The 25,290-nt window shown below is 41.5% G+C and overlaps 1 protein-coding gene across 2 annotated transcripts in view; it reads right to left on the bottom strand.

Annotated features, from left to right (window-relative positions):
- The window catches only part of LOC122550041 (rho GTPase-activating protein 21-like), a 253,474-nt gene that overhangs the window by 151,960 nt on the left and 76,224 nt on the right, over window positions 1-25,290 (bottom strand). The window lies entirely within an intron of this gene.

The raw sequence follows: 25,290 nt of genomic DNA on the forward strand, positions 1-25,290 counted from the left end.
GGTTGATTCTAAAACACTTGGAGGAATTCCTGCCTGGGACTGAGATGACTGATTTCCAACAACTACCATGTTCCTTTGCACTAGATATGACTCCAAACAACTTTCTCTACTTCCTACTGACTTCAGTTTTGCAAGACCACCTTGATGCCATTCTCAAGTCAAATGCTGGTTTGATGACAAGGGCTACCAACTCTACTCCACATCTGAAAATCAGCTCTTTTGCTCATGTGAATGAAGCTGTAATGAGTCAGGAGCAGAGTGGTCCTCAATACTAATCAGGTCCCACAGCATATGCAATGTCCAAATAGCCTTCAGTTCTTTCTTGATACCAGAGTGAAATGTATTGGTTCCATACTTACACTTTTAATGCAAGGTACCTCAGGGAAAAGCTTGGCACTTCTGGTGGAAGAGGGATGTAAAATCTTCAGCCATGCCTTTTGCACTAATGTGCTCAACTTCTCCATCAATGAAGATGGGAAATTTGTGATTTCTCCCTTCTTGTTAATTGTTAAAATTGCCTACCACCATTCACAACTTTTGCAGAAGGACTGCTGAACTCAGATCTGATTGGTTTATGTGGGCTTGCTTAGGTTTCTCTTGCTAATTCTGTTGTTTGGCATGAAGAAATCCATATGTTATAGCTTCACTGGATTCACAGCTCATTTTTAAGTACTGTTGGTGCTGCTCCAGCCATATTCTTTAACACTTAGGAATACAGTGATGGAAAAGCACATCAGATCAGGCAGCATCCAAGGAGCAGAAAAATCATTGTATCAGACTTTTGCCCAAAACATCAATCTTCCTGCTGCTCGGATGCTGCCTGACCTGCTGTGCGTTTCCAGCACCAGTCTAATCTTGACTCTGATCTCCTGCATCTGCAGTTCTCACTTTCGCCTATATTCTTTAGTACCCTTCATTGAACACAGCTGATCGCCTGGCTTGACGGTAATGGTAGAATGGCAGATATGCTAGGCTATTAGGTTAAAGATTTTGGTTGAATATAATTTCTGACGGACTGCAGCACCTCACCAGTTTGAGTTTCCGGAACTGTTTGAAATCTGTCTCATTTAGCAGGGTGACAATGACGCAAACACAGCGGAGGATATCTTCAATGTTGGACTTCATCTCCACTAAGATGTGGCTGTGGTCACTCTCACCAACACTGTCTGAACTTTGCTACAGGTGAACTGCCAAGGAACAGGTCACAGTTTTTTTTTTAAAAAAAACCACCCTCTTGTTGGTTCTCTCACCACCTGCCACAGATCCAGTCTAGCAGCTATGACCTTTAGGACGAAGCCAGCTGAATCAGTAGTGATGCTTTTAAGGCACATCTATTGATGGATATCCATGTCCCTGCCAAGGCTACATTCTGTGCCCTTGCCATTCTCAGTGCATCCTCCAAGTGGTTTTCAACGTGGAGGAGTACTGATTTATCAACCAAAAGTTGTGACAGGTAATGACCATGAGGTCCATAGATTGATAGATTAGATAGGCATATGCAGAGAATGCAGAAAAGGATATTTGGCCCATCAAGTCGGCACCAACAAAACTATCACTGAAACAACACTAATCCCAATTTCCTGCAGGTTTCCCATATCCTTGAATGTTATGACACTTGAAGTGCTCATCCATTTATTTTTAAAGAAGATTGTAAGGTTTTCGGCCTTCACTACCTTTCAAGGTAGTGCATGCCAGATTCCCACCATTCACTGAGTAAAAAGGTTTGGCCCAAATCCCCTCTGAACCTCTTGCCCCTTATCCTAAAACTATATCCTCTCATGAGTGACCCCTCATACAAGGGAAACTAGCTACCCTTCCCCCCTCCTCCTCCCCCCCCCTCTCTCTCTCCCACCTCCTCCTCCCCCCCCAGCCTGCTCTAAAGAAAACAAACCAAGTCTATGTAGTCTCACCTTTTGGCTCACTCTCTCCAACCCAGGCAACATCCTAGTGAACCTTCTCTATGCCCCCTCCAGTTCTATCACATCCTTCCTTTAGTGATTAGATTAGATTACTTACAGCGTGGAAACAGACCCTTAGGCCCAACAAATCCACATCAACTCTCCGAAGAGCAACCCACCCAGACCCATTCCCCTACATTTACCCCTTCACCTAACACTACAGACAATTTAGCATGGCCAATTCACCTAACCTGCACATTTCTGGACTGTGGGAGGGAACCGGAGCATCCGGAGGAAACCCATGCAGACAGTTGCCTGAGGCGGGAATTGAACCCGGGTCTCTGGTGCTGAGAGGCAGCAGTGCTAACCACTGAGCCACCATGCCACCCACTGCGATAACCAGAACTGCATATTGTACTCCAGCTGTGGCCTAACCAATGTGTACAACTCCAACATTACCTCCTTGCTCTTATATTCCATGCCACAACTGATGAAAGCATATACCTAACTATTCTATTCACTTGCTTTGCCTTCTTCAGAGAACCATGAATAATTACCCCAAGATCCTGCTGTTCCTCTAAGCTACTCAGGGTGCTGCCATTCATTAAAATATTCTCTCATCGTGTTCCTTCTTCCAAAGTGCATTACCTTGCATATATCATGGTTAATTACCAGCTGTCACTGGTCTGCCCATCTGACCAACCCATCTATAACGTCTTCTAGCCAATAACTATCTTCTTCCCTACTGACCACTCTACCAATCTTAGCCTAGTGTGCAAATTTGCTTAATACCCTCTCCCCACCCAATCCCCTACACTTTCATCAATTTAATTTATGTATGTAACAAACAACAAGAATCCCAGTACTGATGTTTGCGGAACACTGCTGGACATTGGCCTCCCTTCAGTCAAACAGCCTTCTACCACTATTCATTGTGTCCTATTACTAAGCCAGTTTCTGATCCATCTCAAGTTTCCCTTAATTCAATGCAGTTTAACCTTCTCAATCAGTCTCCCATGGGACCTTGTCAAAAGCTTTACTAACATACAGGTTTCCTTGCCAATGTCCTGATTAAGTGCATGGAAAGAGCATTAGCAGAAGTCAAACCAGGGAGATACCTATGAAATGGATAGAAGCAGTCCAACATCTGTGTGAACTAATTATTGAGAACATTTTTGCAAGCATCTTATCACCACACATACGGAAGTATTGAGTAAGCAACAAAATGACATCTACTCATATTACCTTAATTTTTCTCTCACTTGTATGTCCACATGTAAGGTACAATTATCATGGGAGATCATTCAGCTGCAGCCACCACAATTAGTCTCCAAATAAAGGGTACCCAAAAGCAAACTGAAGTGATAGACAATAGACAATAGGTGCAGGAGTAGGCCATTCTGCCTTTCGAGCCTGCACCACCAGGCTCACTCCCCCTCTCTTTTTTTGTGTGATCTAAACCTCATAAGCAAGTAACCACAAAGAAGGGACTCTATCAATGGTTTCATCTTCTAATCAAACAAGTCCAAAACATGGTTCATAGTTCAGAATTGCAGATACTTTGCAAACTAAAAACACCAACACCAAATCAAAAATTCCCCATATCAGATTTATAGCAGAAATGTGGAGGTCATACTCTACCATTTCGTCTGTTAATACTATTAAACATGGTAAGACATGATTCATACTCTCCCTGGAGGCATGTTTTTGAACACAGAACATAGAACGTTACATTTTGCATCAAATAGATATTAAACCAAAAACATCCTTCAAGCGTTGGATGAAAATTTTATTGAGTGGAAGTGTTCACTCACGACACAGACCGTTTCAAATAATTTGATCTGGAGTGGGTCTTATTAGGTCAACCCCCTAATATAAATATTCACTTATCTCAATAAACAAATACTAGACTGGCTTTGTCCAGATCAGTATACTTGCTTCATGTTTTGCTTTTGCCCAACTCTTAGAGACCATTGCAGCAGCAATAAAGACGGCCACCAAAAACATGAGAGCTTAAAATGTCTCAAGACATGATTCGGCCTGGATTAATCTCAGAACAACCATCTCTAAAAGAGTGCATTTCCAGCCTGTAGCAAAGCATAACACTAACAGGCACACAGGTGGAATATTTATACCATGCAGGCTTGAATCAGTGAAGGCGATTTACAGAAGTGCAAAATACTGTAGATGCTGAAAATCAAACTAAAACAAAAATTGTGGCAATGTTCAGCAACATTTGTACCTGTGCCCAAGACAACAGTTTTAATATTCCTAAATGTTAGACTGAGGAAGTTATTTATGCCCTCTCCATGTTCAACATAACCTGCCCGTACAATAAAAAAAAGTTCAGTGCATTAAGAGGTACAGTCAGGTTGTTTCATGTAGAATATTAGACTGTACTTCAGACAAGAATTTGCAGTTCCTCACACCAAACAGGATTATTCTTGCATCAACCTAATATAATAAAACTAACTGTAGGAAAATTTGGCAGCTGGTTTGCGCATTTCATGGTCCCAAAGGCAGCATAGTGATTCAGCACCTAACACTGCTGCCTCAGTGCCAGAGAATCGAGTTCAATTCCAGCCTTGGATGACTATGCAAGGAGTTTGCATGTTCTCCCCATGTCTGCGTGGGTTTCCTCCGGGTGGTCTGGCTCCCTCCCACAGTCCAAAGATGTGCAGGTTAGATGGACTGGCCACACTAAATTGCCCTGTAGTATCGAGGGATGTGTAGGCTAGGTGGAGATGGGGTCAAGGAATAGGTCTGGGTGGGATGCATTTTGGAGGGTCAATGCAATCTCAATGGGCCAAATGTCCTCTTCCTGAACCATAGGGATTCTACAATTCAAAATCAATGAATTTGGTGTGCCAGCTTAACCAATCTCAGTCAGTGAAGCAGCGAGTGGACTATACTTATCATTAGTGATTGTAATCTGAGAATATACTAGAATGTAGCTTTTGAAGAGGTATTGGAAGTGATAACAGGAAATAAAACAAAACTGCTTAATTAAGTATGCCTACATTGTAAACAGGTGGTAAGGATTAATACTGTGATTTTTTTCCCCTTAATATTCAATAGCTCAATTACAGATGTTGGAGGAAGCCAAATCAAATTTATTATAAGTTTGGTAATTTTAATACTTTTACTTGAATTTCCAGTGACTGTGTGGAATGACCACACAAGACAGACCTTTAAAATAACAATCTGTAAGCAACATTAAAGAATCAATAAATTAATATCCTAAATTCAAGTCTCATTTGTCAGCATTTGGGCCATGTCCCTCTAAACCTTCCATATTCATATACCCATCCAGATGTCTTTTAAGTATTGTAAGTGTACCAACCTCCATTTCTTCTAGCAGCTTATCCCATACAAACAGCACCCTGCGTGAAAGGGTTGCCCCTTACGTCCCTTTTATATTTTTTCCCTCTCACCTTTAGCCTCTGCCTTCTTGTTTTGGACTCCCCCTACTCCCCATTCACCCTACCCACACCCCTCATGATTTTATAAATTTCTGTAAGGTCATCCCTCAGCCTCCAGTGCTCCAGGGATAATAGCCCCGGCCTATTCAACCTGTCCCTATAGCTCAAATCCTTCAACATCCTTGGAAGTCTGTTCTGAACAGAAAAGATCACCAATGTAACTATGGTGATGACTAACAATCCAATGCCACAGATATTCTTTAATTTAGTGAACATTTTATTCATCAAGAATCAGTCCAAGGTCCATTTGACTCCTGGTGACCAGATTTTTTTTCTTTTCCCAAACAGGTAACCCTTAATCTCCAAATCAACTTTCTCCTAGCTGTGTTATGGGGAAAAGGAGGGGGTAGATCTTCCAAACTCTTTTAAACCCACACATATTTTGCCTCTTCAATTTGAGTACAGACTCCCAACTTTCACAATTTGTAGTGAATAAACAGCATTGCACACACTTCAGATGCAGAACTAGCTGCCTCCATCTCTCTACTGTCTTTCTCTTAGATTCTCGTGACAATTATTTTCTGGCAGTATTTACAACCATTTTCAATTGACCCTTATCTTCTCAAGGCTCATTGCTATGGCCATGTAAATTACATGGGTTATAGATCCAAGTGAAAATGTTAGTTAGTTATCTTTCGCTTCACAACTTCATTCCATCTTGAAATCAAAGAGACTATTTCAAATATAACTATTTGTTTAACTTGCCATTCTGTTGTCTTCAAGGAACCATGTACACCAAGATCCTTCTATCCTCAGTACCATGCAAGGTCAAACCATTCATCATGTTCTTTGGCTAGTACACTATGGAACGCAACCAAACGATAGCTACTTGTGTGAGAAACAAATATCTGCCTGCATTGCAAGTTCTTTTAAATGAAGTAGAAAGCTTTCCTAAGCTTTCTAAACGTTGTTATCTATGTAGTTGAACATAATGGTGATAATCAAAAGCAAGCAGAAAGATATTTGGATCACTTGAATACAATATGGTTGCGAATATGTAGGCTCAAAAATAAAATTAATTCATCTGATCCACTTACATAGAACATAGAACATAGAAGAATACAGCGCAGTACAGGCCCTTGGGCCCTCGATGTTGCGCCGATCCAAGCCCACCTAAACTACACTAACCCACTATCCTCCATATACCTATCCACTTGGTAAAATACACTGCGTGTTAGCAGAAAATTCTACGTAAAATTACTTCTGATCTCTGAATGTGACTTGAGGTGGTTCTGGATGCAAGTAATCTGCTGCAGAAATTATCAGAACATATGCTAAGAAATTTGTGCCTTATCTCAAATCCAGTGTGTTCAGTCATAATTGTTCTGATATGTAGTCATCTCCTTTCAGGTCAGTCCTAAGGTCTGGTAAAAGTGTGGGATGTGCTAAAAATAAATCACTGCGTAATCGTTAACATATCTGCCCTCTTTGAATTCAACAACAAGTATTTAGATTAATTTTCAGTGCAAATTGCTAGCGTACTAGATCTTGAGAATAACCATGAGTTGATTAAGTTTGTAAATTCTAAGTTTTTATTTTTGTAGTAATTTGATCTAGATTTTAGTAAGCTTAAGCTTAGAAATTGATGATCAATTCCTAGTGGGTGAGCACTTCAAATGTTTCCAGGTTAAAATTTCTAGCCGAGTGTGCTTGGGTTATACCCACCATGAAAGTGAAAATAGAATGCTCTATTCCTAACCTATTTAAATCTAAATAAACTGATTATAATCAGAAATAAATTAGTGAATGAAGGAGGATCACTGGACCAGAAACATTAACTCTGAATTCTCCTCACAGATGCTGCCAGAGCTGCTGAGCTTCTCCAGTAACTTCTATTTTCATTATAAATTACAGTAATTTCTGCTGAAGATAGAGTATCAAACAGGAGAAAATGAATGCATGATTTCTCAAATACAATAGGGATTGTACTTCAATATTTATTCATTGGCTATGAGCAATTTTGGGAGCTCCCAAGATTGAGAAAGGTACCATAGAAACATTAGATAATTATTACAGAAATACAAAAATAGATATTAATTGGGTAAATGTATTTCAGTTGCATTTTATGATTACAGACATATTAGGATGGCACAGAGTTTAGGTCATAGCACTGCTGTGAATCCAAGGACTTTTCCAAAATCGACAGAGAAATCGGTTAATATATTTTTCACCATTAGAGGGCAAAATACATCCATGGTCTTCAGTTACACTTCAGTTCCAGTCTTTTAATCCTCAGGAAGAAACCATATATAAATATGTACTGTTGCTGAGAGTTTATATGCTCTTTGCAATCATAGTGCATTAACTAATTCATTACAGGCCATGCTCAAAATACATAGGGCAGCAGGTTATTCTGTGGGGCCATCAATTGGCAGTTTCAGAGTTACAAGATCAAAATATTGGCCAGTTAGTCACAGAGTTAGATTAAACTCTGTTACATTGCTCATGATACAGAATCCGCCAAGTTTTAAAAAAAAACCAGACACCTTGAACATGCCTTTGATATCCATCCATATCAAAAGAAATAAGCCCTCTAAGCCTTTTACATCTCTAACAATGCTGAACTAAAGCTCTATTTTGGTGAAAATACATTCAACATTGATGGAGAAGTGGGCCAGAGTGTCATGGAAGGAATGGTCCCTACAGAATGTTGACAAGGGAGTAGACAGGAAGATTTATTTAGTGGTGGCATCCTGCAGGCGACTGAAATGACAAGGATGACCCTTTGATTACAGAGACTGGTGAGCGGAAAATGTGGACAAGGAGAGCCCTATCCTTATTCTCGAGGGATGTAGCGGGATAAGGGCAGCAGTGCAATAAATGAGTTAGACACAGCTGAGGACCACGTCAACCAATGGATGGAGGTGGGGATTCTTGACTGATGCAAAAAGAGAACATGTCTGAGGCTTCCTGTGGAAGTTGCATCACTGGAATAAATACAATGGAGAATAAACTGGGAGAAAGGAATGGAATCCAGGAAACAGGGTGAGAGGAAGTATAGTCAAGGCACCTGTGGAAGTGAACCCAATCATCTGCACCTGCCTCAACAGAAGTCTTCCCTCCATCATTAAGGTCTGAAACAAGGAAGGCTCGTAGATCCTTGAAAGTGGAGTTGCAAGTAGACAGGATAGTGAAGGTGGTGTTTGGTCCGCTTTCCTTTATTGGTCAGAGTATTGAGTAAAGGAGTTGGGAAGTCATTTTGCAGCTGTACAGGACATTGGTTAGGCCATTGTTGGAATATTGCGTGCAATTCTGGTCTCCTTCCTATCGAAAGGTTGTTGTGAAACTTGAAAGAGTTCAGAAAAGATTTACAAGGATGGTGCCAAGGTTGGAGGATTTGAGCTACAGGGAGAGATTAAATAGGCTGGGGCTGTTTTCCCTGGAACATCAGAGGCTGAGGGGTGACATTATATATATATTCATGAAATCATGAGGGATATGCATAGGATAAATAGACAAAGTATTTTCCCAGGGTAGGGGAGTCCAGAACTAGAGGGCATAGGTTTAGGGTGAGAGGGGAAAAATGCGAAAGCATGCAAAGGGGCAATTTTTTCATGCAGAAGGTAGTGCATGTATGGAATGAACTGCCAGAGGAAGTGGTGAAGGCTGGTACCATTGCAGCATTTAAAAGGCATCTGAATGGGTATATGAACAGGAAGGGCTGAGAGGGATCTGGGCCAAGTGCTAGCAAATGGGGTTAGGTTAGGTTAGGATATCTGGTCGGCACGGACGAGTTGGACCAAAGGGTTTATTTCAATGCTGTTATTTCTCTATGTCCTCCATGTTTGGCACCATTTGCAACTCATATACAGTACAGAGGAACCTTTATTATCCAAACAAGATGGGTGGGCACCATTGACTATTTGGTTAACTGATTTCCTTTGAGACTCCGTTCTCTGTGAAGTCTGCTCTCCATTCAGGAGACTAGGCAGCAGCACACTGTGCGCGAGACCCTGCTCAGCACCCGTCCCCCCAACCCTGTCCTCTCCCACCCAAACCCACAACCACTGTCGGACCCCCTCCCCCAAACAGCTGGAGTGGAATGTCTGGGCGTGTGGGAGAGGAGAAGGGAGGGGGGGAGAAAGAGAGAGACAGAGAGACAGGAAAAAAAGAGAACACGGGTGGTCAGTCACTTGGAGACAGTGTCTGGACTGTCCAGGATTGTTCTCAACATTTCTGTGAGCCAAGTTTGTTTTTAATCATTGTACCTGTAAACAAAAGACTCGATCAGAGTTGAAACAGCTCTTTGGCATAATGTTTCTATTGGGGCCTTGAGATCCCCATCCGATATTCTGATAACCGAGGTTTCCCTGGACTAGATTTTTAAAAAATGCATAGAGTCTTTGGTATTACTGTCCTCTTACCTAAACAGGAAAAAATCTAGAATAACAAATACCGTATATACTCATGTAAAAGTCGATATAAAGTCGACCCCTTATTTTTGGCCAAACAATCTTGTATTTTCCATATATCATGTGCAAAAATCGACTCTACTAATCAGATTATACACCTCTTACAAAGGAAACTACACATCCCCATTAACCCACTTTTTAAAAATTTGCATTCACACAAGTAACTCTACTCATTGCTCTTGGTTTGCTAGATTGCATCTCTATTCATTCATAACTCTACTTAGCCCATTTGGTTTATTACAGCACGTTTTGATTCAGTCATTCAGACTGGTACTAAGTCTATCAGTTCACGATCCAAAAGTTAATAAAGTTGAAAAGTTAATCAATCTAATTGTACCATTACATCTGAATAAAAGTGAGTTATATTAGCTACATATATATTCAATTCTTTACCAAGTTTGTTAATGTTGCTGAGGTTCATCATATACAAATGTAAATGGGAGGGTAACTGAAGAATTTGTCAGGAAAGTTCAGGATGCTTACACATTCAAAATTTAATAAATGTTTCATTTTAGTGTGCCATTGTAGCAGGCCATGATCTTGTTGAACAGTGATTATGCAGGAGTTCAATGAATCTTTGACATGTCAAATATTCATACCAGTATATATAAATAAAATTTACTACCAGTAATTCATTCTTGTTTCGCTTACTTTTATCTGGTAATTACCTTTTATTGTAATACATTGTGTTTTTCTTCTTTACCTGGGATGAGCTGAGTGATCAAATCAGCTTCTGCTAATAGCACGGTATTTCAAACTGCAGCGTGAATTTCAGCCCTCAAAACTAGTACCTGTGTATTAGTCCACCCTATAAATTGAACTTCTTAAAATGCTCTTTTAAAAAATTCACTTTTACACGAGTATGTATGGTACAAAATAAAATTAACTGCTTTACATATGAAGGAAGGATAGAAAGAGAGGCAAGAGAAGAAAGAGAGGCAAGAGAGGAGGAGCGGTGGCATTTTTGATAAGGGATAACAGTACAGCTGTGCTGAGGGAGAATATTCCCGGAAATACATCCAGGGAAGTTATTTGGGTGGAACTGAGAAATAAGAAAGGGATGATCACCTTACTGGGGTTGTATTATAGACCCTCTAAATAGTCAGAGGGAAATTGTGAAACAAACTTATAAGGAGATCTCAGTTATCTGTAAGAATAATAGGGTGGTTATGGTAGGGAATTTTAACTTTCCAAACATAGACTGGGACTGCCATAGTGTTAAGGGTTTAGATGGAGAAGAATTTGTTAGGTGTGTCCAAAAAAATTTTCTGATTCAGTCTGTGGATGTACCTACTAGAGAAGGTGCAAAACTTGACCGACTCTTGGGAAATAAGGCAGGACAGGTGACCGGGGTGTCAGTGGGGGAGCACTTTGGGGTCAGCGACCATAATTCTATTAGATTTAAAATAATGATGGAAAAGGATAGATCAGATCTAAAAGTTGAAGTTCTAAATTGGAGAAAGGCCAATTTTGACGGTGTTTTGACGGTATTAGGCAAGAACTTTCGAAAGCTGATTGGGGGCAGATGTTCGCAGGTAAAGGGACAGCTGGAAAATGGGAAGCCTTCAGAAATGAGATAACGAGAATCCAGAGAAAGTATATTCCTGTCAGGGTGAAAGGGAAGGCTGGTAGGTACAGGGAATGCTGGATGACTAAAGAAATTGAGGGCTTGGTTAAGAAAAAGAAGGAAGCATATGTAAAGTATAGACAGGATTGATTGAGTGAATCCTTAGAAGAAGTAGGAGTATACTTAAGAGGGAAATCAGGAGGGCAAAAAGGGGACATGAGATAGCTTTGGCAAATAGAATTAAGAAGAATCCAAAGAGTTCTTACAAATACATTAAGGACAAAAGGGTAACTAGGGAGAGAATAGGGCCCCTCAAAGATCAGCAAGGCGGCCTTTGTGTGGAGCCACAGAAAATGGGGTAAGATACTAAATGAGCGTTTTGCATCAGTATTTACTGTGGAAAAGGATATGGAAGATATAGAATGAAGGGAAATAGATGGTGATATCGTGCAGAATGTCCAGATTAAAGAGGTGGAGGTGCTGGATGTCTTGAAACAGGTAAAGGTGAATAAATCCCCAGGATCTGATCAGGTCTACCCTAGAACTCTGTGGGAAGTCAGAAAAGTGATTGCTGGGCCTCTTGCTGAGATATTTGTATCATCGATAGTCACAGGTGAGGTGCCGGAAGACTGGAGGTTGGCTAACGTGGTGCCACTGTTTAAGAAGGGTGGTAAGGATAAGCTAGGGAACTATAGACCAGTGAGCCTGAAGTCGGTGGTGGGCAAGTTGTTGGAAGGAATCCAGAGGGACAGGATGTACATGTATTTGGAAAAGCAAGGACTGATTAGGGATAGTCAACATGGCTTTGTTCATAGGAAATCATGTCTCACAAACTTGATTGAATTTCTTGAGGAAGTAACAAAGAGGATTGATGAGGGTATAGTGGTAGATGTGATCTATATGGACTTCAGTAAGGCGTTCAACAAGGTTTCCCCATGGGAGACTGATAAACAAAGTTAGATCTCACTGAATACAGGGAGAACTAGTCATTTGGATACAGAACTGGCTCAGAGGTAGAAAACAGAGGGTGGTGGTGGAGGGTTGTTTTTCAGACTGGAGGCCTGTGACCAGTGGAGTGCCACAAGGATCAGTGCTGGGTCCTCTACTTTTTGTCATTTACATAAATGATTTGGATGCGAACATAAGAGGTACAGTTAGTAAGTTTGCAGATGACACCAAAATTGGAGGTGTAGTGGACAGCAAAGAGGGTTACCTCCGATTACAACAGGATCTTGACCAGATGGGCTAATGGGCTGAGAATTGGCAGATGGAGGTTAATTCAGATAAATACGAGGTGCTGCATTTTGGGAAAGCAAATCTTAGCAGGACTAATACATTTAATGGTAAGGTCAGAGAGTGTTGCTGAACAAAGAGACCTTGGAGTGCAGGTTCATAGCTCCTTAAAAGTGGAGTCGCAGGTGTTTAGGTTAGTGAAGGTGTTTGGTATGCTTTCCTTTATTGGTCAGAGTATTGAGTACAGGAATTGGGAGGTCATGTTGCGGCTGTACAAGACATTGGTTAGGCCACTGTTGGAATATTGCATGCAATTCTGGTCTCCTTCCTATTGGAAAGATGTAGTGAAACATGAAAGGATTCAGCAAAGATTTACATGGATGTTGCCAGGGTTGGAGGATCTGAGCTAACAGGAGAGGCTGACCAGGCTGGGGCTGTTTTCCCTGGAGCGTCGGTGGTTGAGGAGTTGCCTTATAGAGGTTTGCAAAATTATGGATAGGGTAAATAGACAAAGTCTTTTCCCTAGGGTCGGGGAGTCCAGAACTAGAGGGCATAGGTTTAGGGTGAGAGGGGAAAGATATAAAAGAGACCGAAGGGGCAGCTTTTTCGCACAGAGGGTGGTACGTGTATGAAATGAGCTGCCAGAGGAAGTGGTGGAGGCTGGTACAATTGCAACATTTAAGAGGCAATTGGATGGGTATACGAATTGGAAGGATTTGGAGGGATATGGGCTAGGTACTGGCAGGTGGGGCTAGATTGTGTTGGGATATCGGGTCGGCATGGATGGGTTGGACCAAAGGGTCTATTTCCATGCTGTACATCTCTATGAGTCTGAGTTAGAGTGAGTGGAGTGGAAAAGCAGCTCATGAAAATCAAAAAACAGGGAACGCTGCACAAAGGACATTGGGAAAAATGTTATTCTGCTCCCCTGGTTATAGGCACTATATAAAATTAAGTCTTGTTGCATTTGGGGATATATTTTGATTCAGCTGAAGTCACTCACATTTGAAAAGTGTTTCTGGTTTAATTGCCTTGACTTTTATGTTAAGTGGATGAGAGTGGTACTGGAAAAGCACAGCAGTTCAGGCAGCATCCGAGGAGCAGGAAAATCGACGTTTCGGGCAAAAGCCCTTCATCAGGAAGTGGAGCTACTTGGGTTAAGCATTAGAGAATGGCTACTGACACTGTGACACTGGTATTCCATGTGACACTGTATACTTACATATATTATTGATACTTGGCAAGTGGAATTGCGACTATGCGACTTGTGAAGTGAAACTGGACATCATAGACACAAGGTAGTCACTACTTCCAAGAAAGAACTGAGGAAAGACTCAAGTAGCAGCAAGACTACAGAGCTTGCCACAATATGAAACAGTTGACAAACCCACAGGTGTCCTTAAGGGGCAGCAGATAAGCACCATGATAAATAGGAATGCAATGAGATGCTGATAGGGTTAGGAGGATGGGTTTTATGTGGAACATAAATATCAGCATACATCAGTTCAGTTGAATTACCTTGAGCTATACATATGACTCAACTTCATGCATTTTTTTTCCAAAATTTCCTTCCTGACACGGTCTTTCAACACAGAATGTTGAACAGTTTAACACAATAACGCGCATAAATTAAGATCTTCAAACATTTTTGTTGAAAATTACTATTACATGTCAATAGTTGGTGCACAAAGTTACAGAAGCAGCATTAGATTAGATTACTTACAGTGTGGAAACAGGCCCTTCGGCCCAACAAGTCCACACCGACCCGCCGAAGCGTAACCCACCCATACCCCTACATTTACCCCTTTACCTAACACTACGGGCAATTTAGCATGGCCAATTCACCTGACTTGCACATCTTTGGAGTGTGGGAGGAAACCGGAGCACCCGGAGGAAACCCACGCAGACACGGGGAGAATGTGCAAACTCCACACAGTCAGTCGCCTGAGGCGGGAATTGAACCCGGGTCTCTGGCGCTGCGAGGCAGCAATGCTAACCACTGTGCCACCGTGCCGCCCACGTGCAGCATGTTTACTTAAAAATAATTTTGGATCATTTTATTCAATTTGAGCAAAATCCACCTGACTATTCTCATTTTACTCATTTGTCAATACAATGGCAGACTTCAAATGAAGAAAATCTCAATCACTAATGACAAAAAACTCCCAAGATTTGTCACAGGACATGCATATCTTTGTCATGAGAAATGTATGGAACCGTTGTAAGAGAATTAAGGAATGCCATGACAAAAACACTAACAGTAAACAAGTAAATCATCTTTTCTAAGATTTATCTGGACAAACATGTTTGATTGTTGGCAAGGGTGTTACATATCTAACAGTGTACCCAAAGCAGCACCATAGCTCAGACACCACAAACTATTATGCCTAAATAATAAAATTTTTGCCACCACTTTAAGACATTGAAGGAAGAATAGTAACCAAGGATTGGAAAACAAATAACATTTCAACCAAGCTTATGAAAACTAGCATCAGGATGACCCAGAAAACAGTAGGTTAATAATGAGCTCATACCTAGGATAGGTAAAGAATATTAAAAAGTGATAGTGAACAGATAAGAAGTCGCACAGAGTTTTAAAGAGTTCATTTTTGCTGAACAAATGTAATGAAGCTCTTCAAAACCAAAACTGACAATCTCGTTGACAATAAAAAGTTTGTCAATGTTAATAGGCTTATGATTGCAGAAAGGCTTTTGATACAATGTCACGTCACACACACAAGCAATTATTTCATAAAGGGATGAAAGAAGAGTACAGGAAACAAACTTCCACAGTGGAATGAAAATTCACAAAATCAAAAAAGTGAACAATACCTATAAATGGAATTGCATTGATATGCAAAAAAGGTCACAAGTAGGAAGTGATAACAATTGAGGATGACTTGATTTCACTCAGGTTCAACCGGAGGCTGCTAAGTGCAATTCTTGATCTGCAGATTCTACCATACGTTGGGCAACTTAGATTTTTATATTCCTTTTGGTGCCTCAATTTTGGCTGCACACGCTTCCAATGAAACCTCTCAATATTTCAAGTGCTTTACCAAAACAGCTTGTTTTTGCTCTTCAGTTGGTCACAAGCAAGCCTCTGCAATGCGTCAGGAGACATGTTTCACCACTTCAGGTATGTTTGAAAAACAGTTACTGTCCTTTAAAGAGTTTCCTGTCACAATCAAGTCCCAACAGAGCAATTCATTTAGGAATCTGGTGTCAGGCACAATAACGTGTCCTACCCAGCACAGTTGATTTTGAATGGTTAGCATTATGTTGGGAAACTTGACTTATGACAAGACATTACTGTTGGAGCAGCTTATTTGCCACATTTGCAAGTTCTCGGAGACATTACTGATGATACTTTTCCATGATTTGGAGGTGCAGTGTTGGGGTGGGTGGACAAAGTTAAAAAATCACAACACCAGGTTATAGTCCAACAGGTTTATTTAGAAGCACTAGCTGTTCCAGTGCAACTTGTACTTCCTGCTGTTAGGAAGATTAAAAAAAAAGGAGGATCTGAATTACTGTTCTTTGGTAAACCACAAGCTTAGATCGTGGCACTCAAACAGCTTTTCTCCATTACTCAGTCAAAGGCTGAGCTGGCATACTTAAATGTCATCAATTTTGTTATTTGCGTCTACCTTTGCTGATAGAAGGCTCCCAAGATACAGAAATTGATCCACAACTTCCAGGATCTTGCCATTAAGAGGAAATTGTGGCATCGTGGTAGGATCATGTTAGTAATCCAGATTGTAAAATTTGAATTCCATAAAAATGTCTGGAATTAAAAATCTACTATCAACCACAAAACTATCCCCAATTGTCATAAAAACCCATCTGGTTCACTGATGGCCTTAACGGAAGGAGATGCCCTTACCCGGAGTGACCCACATCTGACTCCAGATCCATAATGTGGTTGACTCTTAACTGCTCTCTGAAATAGTCTAGCCAGTCAATCAGTTGCATCAACTGCTAGAAAAGAAAAGGAAACTGAATGGGCTACCTGGCATCGACTTAGGCACAGAAATGACGACAGCAAAATGAAGCCTGTCAGCCCTGCCAAATCCTCTTTACCAACATCTCGGGATTAATGCCAAAATTAAGAGAACCGTCTTACAGTAACAGCTCGAAAGTCATACCCATAGAATTAATGACTGACACCACCCACCGTCCGTGGTGGTGTCACATCCCACTGGCAGGACAGACCCAGTAGGGGGCTGACAAACTGGAAAAAGCTACCCCAAGAGTGCTCAACAAGCCACCATGAAGATAAATAATGTGCCTGTTATCATATAGCACTCTTCCCCTCTCCTCTCCGCAACAGATTAGCTCTCCTCCATGCATTTGGAAGAAGCACCAAGGGTGTCAAGGAGGGAATCCTTCAGTGTACACCAAGAGTGGGTTGGAAACATCAACACTGACCAACTTGTTATGAAGGTGTAGGCGTCTACTGTACCTTTAAGAGACGCACACAGTGTGCTAAAAGAATTTAAAATGCAACATTTGACTGTGAAACCAATAGTGCAATGTTACAAAAACAAATTCAAATTTGACCAGTTAAAAATTATGCCCAAGATGCCAAAATTCAATCAAATTTGAATTTCGTATTTTGGTCATATTAAAACCAATTAAACGATCCAATGTTTTGGGGTATAAAACTCGACATTTTGAACAGTTAGGAGGAAACTTGCCAAACCACCAACAAGTTCAGACTGCCAACAGAACAGCTCTCTGAAAGGTACCTGTCTATAAGAAGTTAGCTTGGCAGAGCATCGAAAAGGCGACAGAGGAAAATCTGCTGAGGATTTTTTTTTGTAAACCTTAAATCGGGATTTTTTTAATAATATATTGTTATTAAGAAAAAATAGATTTTTAAATATTACAAATACAAAACAATGCAATTCAAAACAGTACAAAAATAGTACAAAAGTAAACCCAAATAAAGAAAATTCCCCAACCCACCCTCCTATACGAATGTATAAACATATATAGAGAAGTATAAAATTAAAAAAACCTAAACTAGCTATTTAACTAAATAAATAACAAATAAATAAACAGTAATAACTCAGCCCAGCCAAACAAAACATACATTCACTCATACACAAACCATACACTCATACATTCACAGTTCCTCTTCCCTGGATATTGGACTCATGAAACACAATCGTTACGGCTATATAAAAACCCTTGTTAGTGTGGCAGATAAATATGTGTCCAGGTATTTCAAAAAGGGTTGCCATGTCTTGGAAAAATTCTCAGTTTTGTGGTGTACTATATTTGTGAGAAAATCCAGGGAAATATGCTCCATAACAATCTTCCGCCAACCCGGCAGGCCTGGGGGTTTTCGGATATCCAACCGAGCAAGATATTCTTCCTTGCACAGCACGTAAGAATATTGAAAAGTTTTTTCTTACGCGCATCTGCAGAAAATATAATGGGTAGGCCCAAAAGGAGAGAAATAGGGTCCTTCTCCACTCCTACACCAAAAATCCTCTCCATTGTACCCCCACAGCACTCCAATATGTTTGAAGCCTGTCACAAGACCAAAGACAATGGGTAAGAGTGTCCGTACAGACCTTGCACTTGGGACATGCTGAAGATATCCCTGGTTTAAATTTTGACAAACGATCTGGGGCCAAGTGGACCCTGTGGAGAATCTTCAACTGTAAAGCATGGGTCCTATTACAAATTGATATCTTCCTTGCATTCTCCCAAATATCCTCTCATGCCTCTCAGGAGACTTCAACACCCAGCTCTCTTTCCCACATTTTGCAGAGTCTATCAGACTCATCTGAGGTGGCACCCCCCCAATTAGTGATATAAAGTACTGACAGAGAGTGTACTCTTAGCCCTTAGTACCCCTCTTTCTATGTCAGATTTGTCGGGGTCAAAAGTGTGGTCTTTTTTTGAATAAAATCCCAACTTGAAAAAAACGAAAGAGGTCTCTATTAGATAACTCGTACTTCCGTACTAACTGATCGAAGGACATCATTACATCTCCCTCAAATAAATCACCCATGCAAGATATACCCCTAGCAGCCCAACGCTTAAACCCTGAATCTATCATACCCAGTTGAAAACCCAGCATACCCACTAAAGGGGTAAACAAAGATGTTTTGCCAATATTACCTCCCCTCTGCTGAATTGCCCTCCATGCTTTAACAGTATTGGTGACTATTGGGTTATGGCAATATTCCCTAACTGTCCTCACCTTGTCGAAAAACAGCAAACTGGTAAGGGGGCACCTTGCCTGGGAGGTTTCGATATCTAGCCATATTGAAAGACGGTCCCCACAAACCCAATCACTCACATAGGTCAAAAGCGAAATTAATTGGTCCTTTTTAATGTCCGGAAGGTCTACTCCCCCCAATCTGTGAGGCAACTGCAGTTTGGCTAATTTAATGAGGGGCTGTTTACGGTGCCAGATAAAGGAGCTGAACCAACCGTTCAGTCCCCTGAGTGTTTGTTTATTGAAAATCAGGGGGAGCATCCGTATAGGGTATAGCAAACAAGGGAGAATATTCATCTTAATAAGCGCTATCCAACCCAAACATGAGACTGGAAGTGCCTCCCATCTTTGGAGATCTTGTTTAATTTTTTCAAATAATTAAGTAAAATTGGCTTTGAACAGCCAATCCAGAACTGGAGTAATGAATATGCTCAAATGCACAAAACCCCCCTGTGACCACCTAAATGGGAATCTATAGTCACTCCCAAGAGCCAACTCTTTCGTAAGACCACCCATAGGCATAGCCTCTGATTTAGCAAAATTAATCTTATACCCTGAAAAAGCGCCAAGTGCGTGAATGTATTGTATCAGGCAAGGCACTGAAACTGCTGGATTTGTCAAGAAAATTAGAACATCGTCTGTATACAGCGAGATCTTATGTAATTTTGACCCCACTTCTGGAGCTGATATATTGAGACCCCCACGAATGGCCTCTGCCAACGGTTCAATCTCCAATGTAAAAAGGAAGGGTGAAAGGGGACAGCCCTGCCGGCTGCCCCTAGAAATATTAAAATTGCTTGATCGTACCCAGTTGGTAATGACTGTCGCGAGAGGTACACTGTAGAGAACCTTTACCCATCTTATGAAAAGTTCGCTCAGACCAAACCGGTCTAGAGTAAAGAAAAGGTATGGCCACTCAACTCGGTCAAATGCCTTCTCTGCATCTAAAGAAATCACCAATCCCTGTATTGACTGCTGTTGGCATGCTTGAATTACGTTAAGCAGCCTCCTAACATTATTGGAGGATCTGCGACCCTTTATGAAGCCCGCCTGATCCTCTTTATTAATAAAGGGTAACACAGTCTCCAGCCTTAACGCAAGAGCCTTAGAGAGGGAGCAAGATGGGCCTATATGAAGCACAGTCTTCCGGATCCTTCCCTTTTTTAAGGATAAGTGAAATATTGGCCTCTCTCAGAGATGGTGGGAGACAATCATGACTATGAATCATTAAACATATGCAGCATCGGGCCTGACAGTATACTTATAAATTCCTTATAGAATTCACTGGGATATCCATCAGGACTGGGCGCCTTTCCACTCTGACGCTGCCTCACAGCTTCTTGCACTTCTTGCTCTGATAATGGGGCATTGAGAAAGGACTGTTGTTCGGGAGTCACACCCGGGAGCTTCAGATCTCTAAAAATGGATTCCATTTTGGCTTGCCCCTCCTCACAATTCTCAGACTGATATAACTTAGAGTAGAATCTCTGGAACACCACATTAATCTTTTTAGAATCACGTTAGGTTCACAGACCTTTCCCTAATCACTGTAATGGTTTGTGGGACACTTCTCTTTCTGGCAAGGTATGCTAAGTATTTGGCCTGGCTTGTCACCATGCTCGTATAACCTTTGCTTTGCAAAAGACAGCTCCTTCGTTACCGTCTGCGTGAGCACGGAATTTAGTGCAGACCGCAGTGCCGTAATCCTCTGTAGTTTGACCAACGAAGGTCTGTCAAAATAGGCCTTCTCGGCTGTCTTCAACCGTGCTTCAAGGAGACGTTGCTGCTCACCCTTCTGCCGCTTCCTAACTAACTAACCCCCTCCTGGCATAAGCTTTGGCAGTTTCCCAGAGAACAGATGAGTTATCAACCGAGCCTATGTTGATGTCTAGGAATGCCCGAAATTCCCTAGAAAAATCCTCCACAAACTTACTGTCCTTGAGAATAAAAGGGTCCATTAACATCCTTAATTTTAACCATGAGGTACACTGGAGCATGATCAAAGATGGCAATATTACTAATCGTACAGGATGCCACCAGATCCAGGGTTACCGCAGGGGTTAGAAAAAAAATCGATTGTCATGTAACATCTATGCGGATTGGAGAAAAACGTGAAATCCCTATGTGTCGACACCTTCAGACGTCCACCAACCCTAATTCCCACACAAACCCAATAATTGTTTAGTTTGTGCAGAGGGTATCGAGGGACCTTTAAACAACCTGTCTACTGTGGGGTCCATGAGGCAGTTAAAATCTCACCCTATAATGAAGTGCCGAGACTTGAGACTTATCAGTTCAGAAAAAACATCTACCAGGAATTTAAGAGGATGAGCTGGAGGACAATAAACATTTAAAATACCATATTCTTCCCCATTTGTCAAGGCTTTAAGAATTACAAACCTCCCGTATGTGTCTTTAACACATTCCAACAATGTAAATGAGAGATTTTTCCTAACCAATATAGCCACTTCCCTACTTCTGGTATCAAATGATGAAAAATAAACTTGGTCAAAGCCATTCTGTGTAATTTCAGAAGCTCCTTGTCATCTAAATGTGTATCCTGTAACAAAGCAATATCCACCTTCTCCTTTCTAAGACTTAAGAGTAACTTCTTCCTCTTAGTTGGTGAGTGACTTCCCTTGATGTTCCAGGTACACCATTTAATCAAATCATTAGCCATAATCTTCTGCCATTACATTTAAATTCCAGAGAGGAGGGACCCGAACCACAAAATTGCTGAACCTTAGTATCACATGGTCCACCAAATATAAAAACTACATAAACTAAAACCACTACATTTAACAAACATACAAAATAATTAAAAATAAAAAACAAAAACCAGAAAACAACCCAACATATAAGGCGCTAATAGCGCTGAGTAGGGGAACTCAACCTCTGCCCGGAGGGGGCAACTACCCGTCCCAAACTGCCCATAAATAGGCATCTAACTATCCCAACCACCTTCACTTCTCCCAGCTAGAGCCGCATTGCAAGCACAAGCTAAAAAGAATAAACACCCCATAGAATATCATTATGAATAAAAAAACTTATAAAAAGAAGGGTGAATAAATACCCCACCCATCCTTTGGTATGTCCTAACTTAGAAATTTAAAATGCACATCTTAACCACCGCCAGACATGGTTTGAACCAAATTATCATCAATAGAGGGAAAAAAAAGAGGGAAAAACAAAGCTCTAACCGGATTTCCTCCATTTCTTTTACAGAATGATAAACATATAACCAAGAAACAATATTTATACATACTACAATTGTATAAATAAGGTTAGTTTGTCCACAAAGTCTCTTGCCTTCTCCGATGTGTCAAAGAGATGCATGGATCCATCTAAGGTGATCTGAAGCACTGCCAGGGAGTACTGAATCCCAAGCTCCTTCAGTCTTCTCTTGACACCATCATACGATTTTCGTTTCTGGATCACCGCAGCTGAAAAGTCCTGAAAAAACATGATCTTAGACCCCTCGTAAATTAGGGCCTTTTGATCCTTCCCCTGGAGTCTGGAAGCCTCCATGACACTCTGCTTATCCCAGTAATGATGGAACCGCACCAGGAAAGGACGAGGGCGTTGACCCAGACCCGACCTCCGCGCTGCGACCCGGTGAGCCCTCGCTATTTTCAATGCTCTCATGCCAGTCTCCAAGTCGAGTTTCAGAAGCCAATCTTCAACAAATTCCGCAGGCCACTCACCTTCCTTACCCTCAGGCAGACCGATGATCCGAATGTTTTTCCTCCTGCCCGTTTTCAAGATCATCCACTTGGTCACACAAATTACGAACCTGTGTCTTCAGGGCTTGGATCTCATCCTTGAATGAACTGGCATCAGCTTCCACCACTGTGACCCTGTGCTCCACCTCATCCGTCCTCTTCTCCAGATCTCCCAGCTGCTGCTCATGCTTCTGCAGCATGATACAGACTGGAGCCAGTTTCTCTTCAATCTGTTTCCCCAGCATCTCACGAGATTTCAAGAACTGGTTCACCAGGTCCTGGAGAGTAATCGGCTCAGAGGCTGCTGCAGACTGAGCTGCAGACCTGGCCTCGGATGCTCCTCCTCCTTTTTTAGGCATTTCTGGACAGCTGAAAATACAGGTAAGTCAATTTTTAAATGTTTCTTGGGGCTCCACAATCTTTCCAACGCCCCAAGAAATCCTGATGACTTGGGTTGGGCGAGTTAAAGGACCGTCCTGCTCCTGCTGCGATGCGAAGCTCTGCAGTATGATCTTCTCAGATCGCCGCCATCTTAGATCCCCCAATCAGGATTTTTTAACGAGACTGGGAGGAATAGATAGGTTGAAGAGAAAGGAATTGTAAATAGTTGTTGGTTTTAATATTCTCTGTTGTACTTAAAGTTGTTAATTTTTACTTTAAATAGTGACCTCTGGGATAGTTCTTTGCCTCTCCAATTTTAACAGATTACAGCAGGAGGTCAATCCTTTCTATGTGGCTGGTTTAATTCAGCAGAGGGGCTTACCCAGTGTCACAACAAACAAACCTGGTCAAATTCTAAAGGTCTAAGCTGCTTGACTGGGTCTGCTGCAGCTTGTGAGGAACCAAGAAAGGAAAAAACGTATATTAACCTCATCCATCTGCGTGCAACAGATGGACCCATCCATGTTAGCATCAGTAAGAGTGACCATCTCACAGTCCTTGTGCAGATGATGACTGGTGTTCACATTGAGAATAGCCTCTATCATGCTGTGTAATACTATAACCATGCTAAATTGGACAGATTTTGAACAGATTTAGCACTCAGACTTGACATCCATGGGATGCCGTGGACAATCAGCAGAATTGCAGATCAACACAATTTACGACCTCTTTGTCCATCTCTACTCTATCATTACAATCAAACCTGGGGATCAACTCTAGCTTAATGAATAGTGCAGAAGGAAATGGCAAGAGCAGCATGAGACACACTTAAAAATGCAGTGTCAATCTGGTAAAGCTACAAACCATGACTGTTCACCTGCCAAAGAACACAAGTGATAGACAGAACCAACCAATCCCACAACGTAGGGATCAGGTTTAATTTCCCTAGTCTAGCCACATCTGGCATCAATACTGGACAATTAAACAACTTACTGAAGGTGGCTCCACAAACATCCCTTCTCTAATAATGGAAGAATCCAGCACATCAATGGAAAAGATACGACTGAAGCAGTCAGAGTGGTCTTCAGCCAGTGGATGGTCTATTTTGGCCTCCTCCAGAGATCACCAGCATCACCGTAAGACCATATGTCTTGGGAACAGAATTGCCATTCAACCCATTGAGTCCACTCTGCATTCAAACATGGCTGATATGTTTCTCAACCCTATTCCCCTGCCTTCACCTATAACCTTTGATAGTGTACTGGTTAGGGCTGCCTGTAATGAAGTAGCACAAAACAGCCGACGGCTGCCCATAACTGAACAGAAAATGGCCAACGGAATGCAACAGAATATGGCTGACAGTGGACAGAACATCTTGGAAAATATGTGCTAAATATAATGTAGTCTCAGCAAGTCAAACAATAGCAAGGTTGTTTAATCAAAGTTACTGGTCAACATAGAATGTACAGCTGCAATTTCTTACATAGGAAAGGACATTTTACACTGGGCTGTTTTTCTTGAATTATTTAATGAACTCTGAATGTTACAATATTAAGGGGGGGGGGAGGGGGAAAAAGAGAGTGTAGTGTTTGGACTGCAACACCATGTGGTCCGCTGCCAGGCCTTTCTCCTTTTAAATGTAATTTCAGTGAGAGGATGCAAAAAAACAAAACCAGAAATGCTTCAGGAATGACCTCTTCTGCATCATATGGTTAGAAATGATTATGTTCACTGGTGATTGCAGAAAGTTCAGCACCATTCACGAATCCTCGGGTGCTGATACAGTCTCAGGCCAAATGTAACAAGACCTGGACAATCTCCAGGCTTGGGCTAACAAGTGCCAAATAACATTGGTAATGTTACTTGTATAGCACAAGAGAATACAACCATTGTCCCTTGACATTTAACAGTATCACGATCACTGAATCCCCCTCTTACATGGATTTAGTAAGGGGAGGTCGTGCCTGACAAACCTGTTGGAGTTCTTTGAAGAGGTGACAAGTACGTTAGACCGGGGAAACCCAGTGGATGTGGTCTACCTAGACTTCCAAAAAGCCTTTGATAAGGTGCCACACGGGAGGCTGCTGAGCAAGGTGAGGGCCCATGGTGTTCAAGGTGAGCTACTGGTATGGATTGAGGATTGGCTGTCTGACAGAAGGCAGAGAGTTGGGATAAAAGGTTCTTTTTCGGAATGGCAGCCGGTGACAAGCGGTGTCCCGCAGGGTTCAGTGTTGGGGCCGCAGCTGTTCACATTATATATTAATGATCTGGATGAAGGGACCGGGGGCATTCTAGCGAAGTTTGCCGATGATACAAAGTTAGATGAACAGGCAGGTAGTACTGAGGAAGTGGAGAGG

The sequence above is a fragment of the Chiloscyllium plagiosum genome, chromosome 5, assembly GCF_004010195.1.
Source record: "Chiloscyllium plagiosum isolate BGI_BamShark_2017 chromosome 5, ASM401019v2, whole genome shotgun sequence".
Classification (NCBI taxonomy): Eukaryota; Metazoa; Chordata; class Chondrichthyes; order Orectolobiformes; family Hemiscylliidae; genus Chiloscyllium; species Chiloscyllium plagiosum.